This window comes from Emydura macquarii, unplaced genomic scaffold (genome assembly GCF_026122565.2).
Source record: "Emydura macquarii macquarii isolate MOO-44397 ecotype Brisbane River unplaced genomic scaffold, CSIRO-AGI_Emac_v2 contig_3345, whole genome shotgun sequence".
NCBI classification, from domain to species: Eukaryota; Metazoa; Chordata; order Testudines; family Chelidae; genus Emydura; species Emydura macquarii.
The window spans coordinates 6,835,840-6,850,716 of record NW_027133482.1 but is presented as its reverse complement, the minus strand read 5'-3'; positions in this window follow the sequence as shown (position 1 = coordinate 6,850,716).

Sequence of the window (14,877 nt, the reverse complement as noted above, 5' to 3'; positions counted from 1 at the left end):
CTGCGGAGCTGGGAGCTCTGGCGCGGTCAGTCGGTGAAGCTTCCTGCTGTGGTCAGGGGTGAATTTCACCCTCTCTACAAACACGCCCCGAACCCAGCATCAGACAAGCCAGGAGGCCACAGCTGTTTTCTTATTTGGAGAGGCCAAAACTTTGTAGCCTCCAGGGAATGTTAGCGGACTTGGTGTCTCACACAGAGACGTGGACACATAATACACGTGAGAGCAAAACCATTCACTGATCTCTTTTTATTTGGTGGTATTATTCTACAGCTCTGATATTTAGGATTCAGTTCCCCCTGCCCGGGAATGAAGGAATTTACCGGAAGTGGCAGTGAAATTTGAATTCGTGCTTGGAGATTCATCTGAGAGCTATTCCCAGCACTGAATCAGCTCGTTAGTGCTCCAGGCTAGCCCGAAGGTTTATGAGATGGTATCCAACCACCTTCTAGTCATTAATAAACCACTATGGGAAAGAGTAATGATGCTCTACCCTGAAAACAGCCTTTGATGGTACCTGGGGGGGGGTTTAACGCACAGGGTTCTCTGGATCGATTTTTATGTAACATTGAGGTTTGACCAGGGGTGAGTTAATAGTGATCTGGGTTGGAGCAGTGTAAACCTGGCGTATTTCCACAGGAGCTACTGTGGATTTACAGTGGCAGAGCCTAGCTCTGAGAATCTGGCCCTGGGGTGTGTGAGAGAGATACGTGGCTCTTGCTGTCAGAAACAAAACCTCAGCAGAGAAGAAACATTCTTAAATGTGATAAATAAAAATAATGTCACGCTTAAATATCAAACAACCCCCCCCACCCAGCTGTTCATTTGTCAGCTGTAAGTCGCTGCCTCTGTACGCTCAGCTGCGTGGCGCACGGTCCCTCCTTTGATACCTGCATGTTGAGGACAGGGTGAGGTTGTCGCACTCAGCGGGGGGCTGGCTGTTCAAGCTGAAGACAGGTCATCGGCTGGGAAGAGCTGCACCCCTGGCTCAGACGGGCACCGCTGAGTCTCACAGCAGGCTGCTGGATATCGGCAGGGAGCGGTGTGGCAGGCTGGTGACTGCGTGTGGGTCCTGATTTATTCTTCCCACAGGGATCTCTCAGGGGAGATGCAGCATCTGCTTCTCAGCCAGGCTTCGGCTTGTCATTCACATGCCATCGGCACACGCAGGTCAAGCGATCGGCTGCACTGCGGTCTCACACAGGGCAAGCCAGCGGTGCGGCCGCCCATCACAGCCTGGACCCTTCGGCTTCCGGGCCTTTCTTCTAACCAGTCGAGCACGTGGCCGCTCAGTCTGCGCCGTGCAGCTGTGCGCTACTGACAGAGGCTGGGGCACAGACTCAGCCGGAGAATCCTTGGGAGGGGATGTGGCTTCTGCTCTCAGGGGAGGGGCGGCCAGTGCACGAGAGAAGCCTATCCTGGAGGCCGTGGGGTCCAAGATGTGACCAATGGGCCGGAGGAGCTGTGAACCCCCCTCTGGTGTGCAGGCAAGATGGGGTTCACCCCACGGCAACAGCTCAACTCACCCCACCAACCATGCACCCCACAGGGGCTGCAGAGGGAAGAGACAGCAGGAAGAGAAGAGATGCGGGAGGAAGGATGAGATGGGAGGGGGGAGAGACCCTGGAAGCTGCTTTTCTCCTGAGCTGGAGCCAGGCTGGGCTTTCCAGTCAATGCCACATTTCCAGCGAGGCAGATAGCCAGTGACTCAGAGAAGCTGGCGCCTCACCCGGCTCGTTGTTCGGTCGCCCGCACGGCTCAGCTCCCTGTGGGAGAAAGAAAGAGACAGGCTGGAAAACGTGCGTGGCTGGCACCCGAGTGCTGCCGCCCACACCGCCAGCTGCTGCCAATGCCAGGCCAACTGGCAGCTAGGGGGACCAGAGAGCAAGTGTGAAAAATCAGGACAGGGTTGGGAGGTAATCCTAGCGGATTAGGGTTGGAAGGGACCTCAGGAGGTATCTAGTCCAACCCCCTGCTCAAAGCAGGACCAACCCCGACTAAATCATCCCAGCCAGGGCTTGTCAAGCCGCAGCTTAAAAACCTCTAAGGATGGAGATTCCACCATCTCCCCAGGTAACCCATTCCAGTGCTTCACCACCGCCTAGGGAAAACATTTTTCCTAATGTCCAAACTAGACCTCCCCCACTGCAACTTGAGACCGTTGCTCCTTGTTCTGTCATCTGCTACCACTGAGAACAGCCTAGCTCCATCCTCCCTGGAACCCCCTTTCAGGTAGTTAAAGGCTGCTATCAAATCCCCCTCATTCTTCTCTTCTGCAGACTAAACAAGCCCAGTTCCCTCAGCCTCTCCCCATAAGTCCTGTGCTCCAGCCCTCTTGTGTCGAGGCCCTCTTGGAACCTTGCTAATTTCTGGCATTCTGTGGCCGCGTGTCCCACCGGTTAATAATATGTCGCTTGGAAGAAATAGCTCCTGTGACTGGTTTTGAATTTCCCACCTTTCTGCTTCATTGCGTGTCCTCTTGATCGTGTGCTATGAGGCAGGGAGGCTAAGACAGTAGCAGAGTCTTACTGGTGAAGCAGCAGAAGCCCCCTTCCCGGAGAGATTTCAAATGAGATTGGAGTACAGCCCTGGCCAGACCTGCAGCAGTACTGAGTTGTCCTTGGGGGATGGATGCCTTCATCAATCTGTCCCTCTCGGATTTCCAGGTTCCGTTGATAAAAGGTTGGAGCGCTCACAGAAGGGGGCAGAGGAAGAGCATGGCGCTATCACCATGGCATTGCTTGGCATCGTTTGGCACTTGGCTACACTGTCTGAATAAGCAGGTGACAAAACATGCTAGAATCTATTCCCTAGATACCAAGGGAATCAATAAGCTGGTGAAACAGACTTTTTTGTGTGTGTCTTATTTGAAAGAAAAATATATGATCATATATATATATATATATATCTCATCTGCCATTTCCCCAGGAAACACCCTTGAAAGGCAGAGAACGTGGAAAGGTAGGACTAGAGCTGGCTGGAAAATGACAATTTGGTTTCGTGAAAAATCTTGAGGTTTTGAAATTTTGTGTTCTGGTGTGGAACAAAATTTTGCAAACCAATAAGGGAAATCAAGGGACACGAGGAGGAATCTGTTGCCAGCAGAGTTCAGGACAAGAAAGGGGTGTTTTTAAAGTCTATTAGGAACAAATGGAGTCCTAACAATGGCACTGGTCCATTGCTGGAGGGACATGGTAGAATTATCAATAATCCTACAGAAAAAGCAGAAGTGTTCCATACATATTTCTTTTCTGCAGTTGTTGCTGATGTGATCAGACCATATATGACACCGCTCTTCGCATTGCACTAGAGTCTCAGACGGATGTTAACAGCAGCTACTCAAGGCAAGCATTTTTAAATCCACGGGTCTGAAGAACTTGCATTGGAGAGTTTTAACACTGCTGTCTGACAAGCCCACTGGGCCATGCAGGTTGATTTTCAGTGTTTTGGAACACTGGGGACGTGCCAGAAAGAAAGTGAACCTCATGCCAATATTTAAAGAGGGTAAATGGGATGGCCTAAGTAATTATAGGTTCATCAGTCTGACGTTGATCTTGGATAATGGAGGGTCTGATAAGGAATTCAATTAATAAAGAACTAAAGGAGGGTAATGTAAATTAATGCCAATCAACATGGGTATGTGGAAAATAGATCCTGTCAAACTAACTTGATATCTTTTTTGATGAGATTACAAGTTTGGTTGATAAAGGCAATAGTGTTGATGTAATGCACTTAGACTCTGCAAGCATTTGACGTGGCCCCACGTAACATTTTGATTAAAAAATTAGAAGGATATAAAATTAGCACGGCACAGATGAAACGCATTAAAAGCTGGCTAACTGACGGAGCTCAAAATATAAATGGGGACTCATCATCAGACAGGTGTGGTTCTAGTGGGGTCCTGCAGGGACCAGTTCTTGGCCCTACTCTGTTTAACATGTTTATCAATGACCTGGAGGAAAACATAAAATCATCATTGCCAAAGATTGCAGATAACCCCAAAATTGGGCGAGTGGTAAATAATGAAGAGGACAGGTCACTGGTGCAGCGCGATCAGGATCGCAAGCAAAGAAGATGAGTTTGAATATGGCTAAATGTAAATGGATAAATCTAGCAACGAAAAACATGGGCTGTACTTACAGGAGGGGGACTCTGTCCTGGGAAGCAGCGACCCTGAAAAAGATTTAGGGGCAATGGTGGATAATCAGCTGAACGTGAGCTCCCAGTGTGACACTATGGCCAAAAGAGCAAATGCGATCCTGGGATGCATAAACAGGGGAATCGTGAGTAGCAGTGTAACAGACGGACGGTGCCCTGGGATATTCTGAACACACCAGTAGAGGTAAGATAAACTTTACTGAATTAGCTAAACCTTATTGAATTAGGGTTTACTTGTTTGGGGTACATCATTTGGGGTAAAAATGCAGATGTGTATGGGGTGTTACGGCGCTGTATGGGCCTTCTTCTGGTAGCAAGGGGGGAGTACTAAGGAATTTCCTCTGTTACAAGCCTTTGAAGTCACCCTCCTGGGAGATATCTGTGTGCTGGTTCAGACAGGATTCTCCAGAGACCAGCAGACAAGAAAAGACTTTTGCGTAACAAGCCTGAGTTTAAGCTGACTGTGGGCCTTCTTCTTGGCCCAGCAAAGTGACAGGAGCCCTGGTCCACAAAATGCCTCTCGCGGGATCCACTCCCTGCCTCCTTCTGGCCGCTCTGGGGATTAGCTCATTCCAAGGCCTAGGCCCTCTCTGCTGCTCTCTCTCTCAATGACTCCATGCGCTCCCCCTTCGTGACATGGCGCTCCGGCCAGTCCACTGTGCGTCTTTCCCCCTTCCAGGGCACCGAAGTCTCTCCTGACAAATAGGCGCAGACAATCTTCCCGTTCACTGCCCAGCCAGTGCCACTTCCACAGTGGCTGTCAGGGGAACCCGGGCCCTTCGTCTGCTCTGGATTCCAGCTCAGTAAACCTCTCTTCAGCAGCTAAAGCCTGCCCTATCTCATCCTTTACTGCTTTTCCCCTGCGCCTTCCCTACCTTTCTGGCTCCCCCTGCCCCACAATGCTCTGGGTTTGCCAGACCCAACTCCCGCCTTCCAGGGGGTAGCTATGGACCACCCTCTATAGTCCCAAACACGCCTCCCTGCACCCAGGGAGTAATCACAGCCGACTTCCCTGCAACCCCCTTCTGCTATCAGCTCCCTGGCTTTATAGAAGCATCGCCTGTTCCCGCCAAGGTGAGCTTCCCCTAATTAGGGCTTTCCTCTCAGCCTGCAGTGCAATAGAGAATTGGCTCACCTGACCTCCATTAACCCCTTCAAGGCGCGTGTGGAGTGGACAGCCCATCACAGGGCCCCACTGCATAGAGGAGGATTGGAAGGACTCGGCCTATTGGGACCTCATCGGACTGTGTGCTGAAGCTCTGGTGAACTTGTGACGACAAAGAAAGCCCTGGATTGGGGTGATGCTGGTTAAGCTCATTTGCACGTGTGCTGCTTCCGTCACTGGTTTTAATGTTTTCTCTGTAGTGCTTTTTAACGCAGAATAAAGTCAGCTTGCTTAGACAGAACTGGGTGGTGACGTGTATCTCCCGCGGCCCCGCTGTTATCAGTCTCTGAAGAGTAAGCAAGCAGGCCCGTTCAAGCAGACTGCCTTTGCTTGGAAATACACAGTGAAGACAGGGAACTGTGCAGCCTTGGACCATCCCAGGCAGAAGGGAGAGAGATGTGGATCTCCACCCAGAAAGGCAACAGCTGGGGAGCTAGAAGCCAAGGGAGGGAGACCTTGCTGAACTATGGAGAGCAAGTCCAGTTGCCATAAACTGTGACAAGGAGTAGCGGGGTTATTTTCCCTCTGTATTTGGCACTGGTGCAGCCGCTGCTGGAATCCTGGGTCCAGGTCTGGGGCCCACAATTCAAGGAGGATGTTGATAAATTGGAGAGGGGTCAGAGAAGATCCATGAGAATGATTAAAGGCTCAGGAAACCTGCCCTGGAGCGCTAGACTCAAGACGTCCAATTTAATTAACTTCACAGAGAGAAGGTTAAGGGGAGATTTGATCACAGTCGGTAAGTATCTACCCAGGGAACAAATATTTGATAATGGACCCTTCAATCTAGCGGAGGAAGGTATAACAGGAAGTTGAAGATCAATTCAGACTGGAAATAAGGCATACATTTTTAACAGTGAGGGCAATTAACAACTGGAACGGTTTTCCAAAAGGATTGTGATGGATTCTCCGTCAGGGACAATTTTGAACTCAAGATGGGCTGTTTTTCTAGCAGATCTCCTCCAGGAATTATTTGTGGGGCCGGTCTCTGGCCTGAGTTACACAGGAGGTCAGACTAGATGATCACAGTGGTCCCTTCTGGCTTTGGAATTTATGAATCTGTGACATTTTTTGTGACAAAATAACGCACCTTTTGGCTAACACCAGCAATGGGGCAATTAGCACACAACACTTTGGTGCGCTCTGCAGCGCCCGCCCCTGTATTTCACACTGTGGCTCAGCGTTCGTGAGCCCCAGGACGTTTTCCTAACACCACAATAACGGGTTCTGGGGCGACATCCCTGTAATCATGCTTGCATCTAATACCCAACCTCGGACCGGAAACCTTTCTACCTGGGACACCAACGGGCTGCAAACAGCTCTATACTTCTGTGGGTGGGAGCACCGAGCGATTCCCAGAGCGTGGACGGGATCCTTTGCTCTAGAGAGGATCCTGGGCACCTTCAGATGCTAATGGCCAGGAGTGATTGCCATTAATCCTGCTTATCATGGCGCTGGCAGTAGCAGCCGCCTCTGCCCCAAAGAGCTTACAGTCGAAACGGGCAGGACAGCTCCCAGGTAAGGGAAGGGCCAGACGGCACAAGCCGTGCAATCAATGTGACGACCGCAGATGTCACATGGGTGCCATGAATTCTGTGTCCTTAGCTAGCCGGTGAAACGGGAAGACATGGGAAGGGGGCAGGGGAGAGGAGGGAGGGAGGAAGGTGTGAGGGGCAGGCGTAGAGGCTAAGGTGCCGAGACCGTGCGGGAGGGGGCTGGTGCTCAAACCTGTAGGAAATACAGGGATGATGTCAGAATGTTCCTGCGGCGGCTGCTTCTGCAGCGTCCCCTGTGGCTGTGGCCTGTATAAAAACATCGGGGTTCTCACAAGGCCAGATGACGGGCAGGGGACTTGAACTGCTCTGTAGAAGAAGAGAAAAACCCCTTCAAAGAGTCCAAAGTTGGAAGGGACCCCTGTGCTCCTCCCGTCTGACCTCCCACATAGCACAGGCCTTCCACCAGGCAGCAGTCTGAAACCATGGGGACCTGGGCCTGCCTTTCCCCTCTGGGAAACAGTTCACGTTCAGTCCTGTCCACGGGTTAGCAAAGATTTCCTCCTACTATCTAAGCCCTGGCCTAGTCCCCTCTGCAGGAGACGCAATCCTTTCAGGGGAGCTGGTGGTATCATCATCAATCAGCATCTATTATCTACCGAGTCCCACCAGTGTGCACGGAGCTGTACAAGCGTGGTGGACCCTTTCTGCGTGGGGCCCACAATCCAAGGGAGTTGGATTTTTGGGGACAGACAGAACAAAGAGAAGAGGTATTCTTCATAATACAGGTGAGGGTGGCGAGGGATAGATCAGTGACTTCACTAGAGACTTTCTGATGCCCTGCAGAACGCCAGGGGCAGCCCTGGGAAACCCTCAGCTCAGTTACCGAGAGCTGCGTTATTTCCTTCCTGGAATAAAAGGAGCCAAATTTTGCTCAGCGACTTGCCAGCCAGCATAACTGGCCTCCTCAGAGGCAGCCTGGGATAGAAAATCAGAAGTAATAAAATACGATCTAAATGTTTTGCTGCTCTGAGGGGAGCTTCTGGCTGACAGCTAAATCCCAGATGGAAAGTCTGCTTATAACAGAAACATTTAATGAGCACAACAATAAACGAGGCATCCTGATGTAATAAGGAGCACAGCCCTGCAGGCCCGGCTAACTGTTCTCAGGAAGCAGGGCTGATGGTGCAGCAGGTGTCAGGACTCCATGTCCCTTGCCCAGGCTCCAGGCCTGGCCTCTGACAGCAGAGAGGATGGTGAAGACCTGGAGAATGAGGAGCTGGGGCGAGTCTCTGCCATGAGGCACGGGCAACAGCAACACAGAGGAGCTTGATCTGCAGCAAGTACAATTAGGGGGAAGAAAGGAGAAGGGGTCTGAGAGCAAAGTCTGATAAACAGAGGTGCACGATGGCTGGGAAACCCTCAGGGATGCTTGGACCAAGGTGATCCCTCTATGAAGGGAGCACGTGGAAAGGGAAGAGACGTCAAAGGGTCCCCACCACTCAGTGCTTCAGAAAACAGCGCGTAAGGAAGCAGAGGTGGGCACTCACACGCCTGCTGAGAGGTGCCCCTGAGCATATTACTTACCTTCCCGGTGAGCTGCGGGACAGAGCAGGAGGCTGGTCTTGTGGGCAAGCTACAGGCCCGCGGTGCAGGAGGTCTGCGTTCCATTCCTGGCCCTGCTGCAGCTCTCTGCGTGACGCTGGGCGATTCACTTAATCACAGACCCCAAGGCCCAGAAGGGCCCATGGTGATCATCTCGTCTGACCTCCTGCATAGCACCGGCCAGAGAAATGCTCCGGGTCTCAGCCACCTACTGCCAAACGAGGGTCTCGGTACCTCCTGGTCTGCCAGGTCTCTCTAGACGGGTGCAGGGATCATCTCTGCCTTTGTGCATGGGCAGCCCCCAGCACCTGGGGGCCCCGATCTCAGTTCTGGCCTTTGCTGGCCATTGCTGAACCAGAGCTGACACTTCTGGCTTTGCACCGCGATGGTTCAGCCGATGCAGACGCAAGCTAGAAATCCTGTGTGACAGCAGGACGCCCCCCTGCCTGCCAGGCTCCCCAGAGAGAACTGCCACCACTCTGACCTCCCCGGGGAGGTGGGCAGGTGCAGTGAGACAAAACCCTCGGAGCTGAAACAATATCTGCTGTGACAGGAAACTTACGTGGGCCCCCAGAGGGATCCGTGCTGGGGGTCAAAGTAGGGGGAAGGGGGATTCCCACGAGGAGAGCTGGGAGAGGAGTGGTTAGCGATGCCCTGTGTTGGTTTGGGGAAGGGGGGGTGCTTACGACCAGTGAGGTGCTCGCTGTATTTTTAGATATACCCCCAGGAGCTGTTCTTCAAAGGGGGCCGCGCACCGGCTGGTGTCAGGTGCAGTTTGCGCTTGTTTAAGGGCTTCGCTGGGTCCTGCTCCCGTAGGCGTTAATGGGGGTTTTGTTGCTGACTCCCGCGGTACCACAAGCAGCCTTCTAAAAAGGGCTGCCGCGGGTGCAAAATCACAACAAGCTGCAAGTACCACGAGCTGCCGATTTCTATACAAACTGCAACCCAAAAATCACAGCATCCGGGGCTCCCGCAGACCGGGAATTACACTCAGCTGGCCTCACTGCATCTCAGGCTGAGCCCTGCCGTAGCTGAGCCCGTGTCTACACAGAGCACCCGGGCCTGGCAGCGTGTTCTGCCTAGTGGTAGCTTTCGGTCTAGCAAGAGCCCCATGATACATATGCTTTCCCAGGCACCGTTTCTGTGACTCCAGAGAGAGACTCTGCAGTGTCCAACGCTCATTTGCTCCTCGCCATAGCACTCCCAATTTCATACCTAGGACCAGGCCGTATCAAGCAGATAAATGAGACAAAGATTCAGGCAGAATGTCAGATGCTGGGCTCACTTAGACCCCTGTAAATCCGGAGTCGCCCCAGTTCCACACAGGCCTCTTTTGGGCCGAGCCAGGGTCCCTGTTGGAGCTCTGTGCTCGGAAATATAGAAGACCTAAAACGTTGCATGAGAGCCTGTCTTGGATCGACACAGAAGGCCGCTTAGGCTCTTCAACCCGCGAGGTGCTTCGCCGAAGCCAGTCTTTGGAACTGTTTACTAATTATATGAATTAATCCTTTGAGCTTCCATCGCACCTTTCATCAGAGGGCCGGACAGCTCACATCCTCTGGTGACGAGTGCTGCAGCAAACACCGGACAGAAGGGCATGCACAGGAAGGGATACGATCGGTTAGCCGGCTCTGGGGCATGTAATTAAGTCGATGTCCTGTACAATTAAGCAGGTGTGGAGCCGAAGCTAACAATTTCACCCTTTGATAGCAGCGGTAATAAGCATATCTGCCTTCTGCTCCCTTCTGAGGTTTAATTCTCAGGTAGGAATCTCATCTGGACATGATCAAAGTGGAGAAATGCAAAACGCCCTCCCCCCTTTCTGTGTACAGCTCGGTGGTGATAATAGCTTTATTTACAGGGGTTAATTAGTTTCTGGTCTATGCCAGCCATTTGCACTCAGCCACTGATGATTTTGTTCACATATTGGTGCGTAGGGGAGGGATCATGTGCTGATCTTGCAGCGAATGGCAGGCAAACACGCCACATACTGAGCTAGCTGAGGGTGACAGTGGACACGACCCAGTTAGGGCAGAAGAGGGCTGCCTGGCCAGGCCTGGCTCCAGCAGAAGTGGTGGCACACACTGAGTCTGGTGCAGATCTCAGTTACACAAATGCAAGTCCAGGGCTGCCAATGGAGGTGCCCGGGACTGGTACGGATCAGCCACGCTGCTGTAAATCTGGAGCAGCTCCACTGATTTCAGTGAAGTCACTCTGGATGCACACCGGTGCCACAGAAAGCAAAACCTGAGCCCGCTCCCTTTCTGTCCCTCCATTGCCCATCTGCTATTCATGCTAGAGCATGGGGCTCAACGAGCAGTGATCAATGGCTCCATGTCTAGCTGGCAGCCGGTCACAAGCGGAGTGCCCAGAGCTCGGTCCTGGAGCCAGTTTTGTTCAACATCTTCATTAGGAGGATGGGGTAGATTGCACCCTCAGCAAGTTTGCAGATGACACTAAGCTGGGGGGAGTGGTAGATACCCTGGAGGGCAGGGATAGGATACAGAGTGACCTAAACAAACTGGAGGATTGGGCCAAAAGAAATCTAATGAGGTTCAACAAGGACAAGTGCAGAGTCCTGCACTTAGGATGGAAGAATCCCATGCACAGCTATAGACTGGGGATTGATGAGCTAAGCAGCAGTTCTGCAGAAAAGGACCTGGGGGTAACAGTGGATAAGAAGCTGGATATTAGTCAGCAGTGTGCCCTGGTTGCCAAGAAGGCTAATGGCATATTGGGCTGCATTAGTAGGAGCATTGCCAGCAGATGGAGGGAAGTGATTATTCCCCTCTATTCGGCATTGGTGAGGCTGCATTTGGAGTATTGTGTCCAGTTTTGGGCCCCCCACTACAAAAAGGATGTGGAGAAGTTGGAGAGAGTCCAGCGGAGGGCAACAAAAATGATGAGGGGGCTGGAGCACAAGACTTATGAGAAGAGGCTGAGGGAACTGGGCTTGTTTAGTCTGCAAAAGAGAAGAGTGAGGGGAGATTTGATAGCAGCCTTTAACTACCTGAAAGGGGGTTCCAGGGAGGATGGGGCTAGGCTGTTCTCAGTGGTGGCAGATGACAGAACAAAGAGCAATGGTCTCAAGTTGCAGGGAGGGAGGTCTAGGTTGGATATTAGGAAAATGTTTTTCCCTAGGCAGGTGGTGAAGCACTAGAATGGGTTACCTAGGGAGGTGGTGGAATCTCCATCTTTAGAGGTTTTTAAGCTGAGGCTTGACAAAGCCCTGGCTGGGATGATTTAGCTGAGGTTAGTCCTGCTCTGAGCAGGGGGTTGGACTAGATACCTCCTGAGGTCCCTTTCAGCTCTATGGTTCTATGATTCTTCCGCCACTTGTTATTAAAATACATTTACTTCCACCACCGCTAGGATGGGATTTTCCTTAGGCAGTTGACCCAGCACCTTACATATGGCTGAGGGTCTAGTGCCACCTCGTGGTCTGTTATGCTATTGCAGTCTCTGTATCACAGCCAAGGAACTGCTCACTACATTTTCTCCTTGGTGAGAACCGGAATTACAATAATTCCCAGCTCGTCTATTGCGCTTCCCTCGGCAGATCTCAAAGTGCTTCACTGCATTACTGCCCTGTGTTACAGTGTTACAGACAGCCTCCAGGTGCAAGTGCTGGGAGGCTAATGTGAGGGGAAAGGAATCCAAGAGAGCTGGCTGTATTTTAAAGAAACCTTATTGAGGGCACAGGAGCAAACCATCCCGATGTGCAGAAAGAATAGCAAACATGGCAGGTGCCCAGCTTGGCTTCACAAAGAAATCTTTGGTGAACTTAAACACAAAAGAGAAGCTTACAAGAAGTGGAAGCTTGATCAGATGACCAGGGAGGTTTATAAAAACACTGCTCGAACGTGTAGGAATGAAATCAGGAAGGCCAAAGCACAATTGGAGTTACAGCTAGCAAGGGACGTGAAGGGGAACAAGAAGGGTTTCTACAGGTATGTTACCAACAAGAGGAAGATTAGGGAAAGTGTGGGCCCCTTACAGAATGGGGGAGGCAACCTAGCGACAGAGGATGTGGAGAAAGCTGAGATACTCAATGCCTTTTTTGCCTCTGTCTTCACAGACAAGATCAACTCCCAGACTACTGCACTGGGTGACACAGAATGGGGAGGAGGTGAGCAGCTCTCAGTGCTGAAGGAACAAGCTCAGGACTATTTAGAAAGGCTGGACATGCACAAGTCCATGGGGGTGTTGAGGGAGTTGGCTGATGTGATTTCAGAGCCATTGGCTATTATCTTTGAAAAATCATGGCAATTGGTCCTGGATGAATGGAAAAGTTGGGCCAGGATGATTTGAAAAAGGCAAATATAGTGCACATCTCTAAAAAAGGGAAGAAGAAGGATCCAGGGAACTACAGACCAGTCAGCCTCACCTCAGTCCACGGAAAAATCATGGAGCAGGTCCTTAAGGAATCCATTTTGAGGCACTTGGAAGAGAGGAAGGTGATCAGGAACAGTCAACACGGATTCACCGAGGGCAAGTCATGCCTGACCAACCTGATTGCTTTCTATGATGACTGGCTCTGTGGACGTAGGGAAGGTGGTGGATGTGATATACCTTGACTTTAGCAAAGCTTTTGATACGGTCTCTCACAGTATTCTTGTCAGCAAGTTAAAGAAGTGTGGGTTGGATGAATGGACTATAAAATGGATAGAAAGCTGGCTAGATCATCGGGCTCAATGGGTAGTGATCAATGGCTCCATGTCTAGCTGGCAGCCGGTAACAAGCGGAGTGCCCCAGGGGTCAATGCTGTGGCCTGTTTTGTTCAACGTCTTCATTAATGATCTGGAGGATGGGGTAGATTGCACCTTCAGCAAGTTTGCAGATGACACTAAGCTAGGGGGAGTGGTAGATACCCTGGAGGGCAGGGATAGGATACAGAGTGACCTAGACAAATTGGAGGATAGGGCTAAAAGAAATCTGATGAGATTCAACAAGGACAAATGCAGAGTCCTGCACTTAGGATGGAAGAATCTCATGCACAGCTACAGACTGGGGACCAACGGGCTAGGCAGCAGTTCTGCAGAAAAGGACCTGGGGGTAACAGTGGATAAGTAGTTGGATATGAGTCAGCAGTGTGTCCTGGTTGTCAAGAAGGCTAATAGCGTATTGGGCTGCATTAGCAGGAGCATTGCCAGGAGATGGAGAGAAGTGATTATTCCCCTCTATTCGGCATTGGTGAGGCCACATTTAGAATATTGTGTCCAGTTTTGGGCCCCCACTACAAAAAGGATGTGGACAAGTTGGAGAGAGTCCAGCGGAGGGCAATAAAAATGATGAGGGGGCTGGAGCACAAGACTTATGAGGAGAGACTGAGGGAACTGGGCTTGTTTAGTCTGCAGAAGAGAAGAGTGAGGGGGAATTTGATAGCAGCCTTCAACTACCAGAAGTGGGGGGCGGTTCCAGGGAGGATGGAGCTAGGCTGTTCCCAGTGGTGGCAGATGACAGAACTAGGAGCAATGGTCTCAAGTTGCAGTGGGGGAGGAGGTTGGATATTAGGAAAAAGCTTTTTCCCTAGGAGGGTGGTGAAGCACTGGAATGGGTTACCTAGGGCAGTGGTGGAATCTCCATCCTTAGAGGTTTTTAAGGCCTGGCTTGAATAAATCCTGGCTGGGCTTGTTTAGCTGAGGTTAGTCCTGCTTTGAGCAGGGGGTTGGACTAGATACCTCCTGAGGTCCCTACCAAGCCTAATATTCTATGATTCTATAATTACCCCCATTTTACAGATGGGAAACTGAGGCACAGAGCAGGCTGGTGACTTGCACAAGGTCACCCAGCAAGTCAGTGATGGAGGCAGGAACAGAAGAAAGTGACTTGCGTTTCATGAAGCCTTTAGGAGATTATGTATATATGGTTAAGGGGGAATATATTGCAAAAATTCCAATCCTTTAAAATATGTATGTTATTAATATAATATACGTAATATCATAGATATTAAATATTGGATTTTTGCAATATATTCCCTCTCCACCATTGATTTCATTGGGAAATTCAACTTGTCTTTGTAGCTAACTGGAAGCCTGGGCTAGTCAAACACTCAAGAGTCTTGTCTGGACGTCAAGGAGCCGAGTACTGGAAGTCTGCGGGGAATCCGATAAAAAGGATGTGCAGCAGCCCCGCCCACAGGAGTGATCAGAGCTGAACGCAGAAATTCTGGGCTGTGATCTGAATCGAAATCAAGGCTCTAGGCTGAACTCAAGATTCAGCTCTGACTTCTGACTCTTCTTTGCCCCCTGCAGATTTCGGTGTCGGTCCAGCCCGTCTCTAGCACTTTGTCCAACAGGCAACTGGGCAGCCCTCTCATCAACATGTCAGCTGACTTCCCTGGATGAGTCTCTGGTCCGGTGGTTGCTGTGTCCGACGGGTTCAGGGTGGGATTCTGAAACGCGGCTAGGAGCTGGAGCAGACATACCCACGCTAAGTGCGACCGAGCTGGCGTGCTAA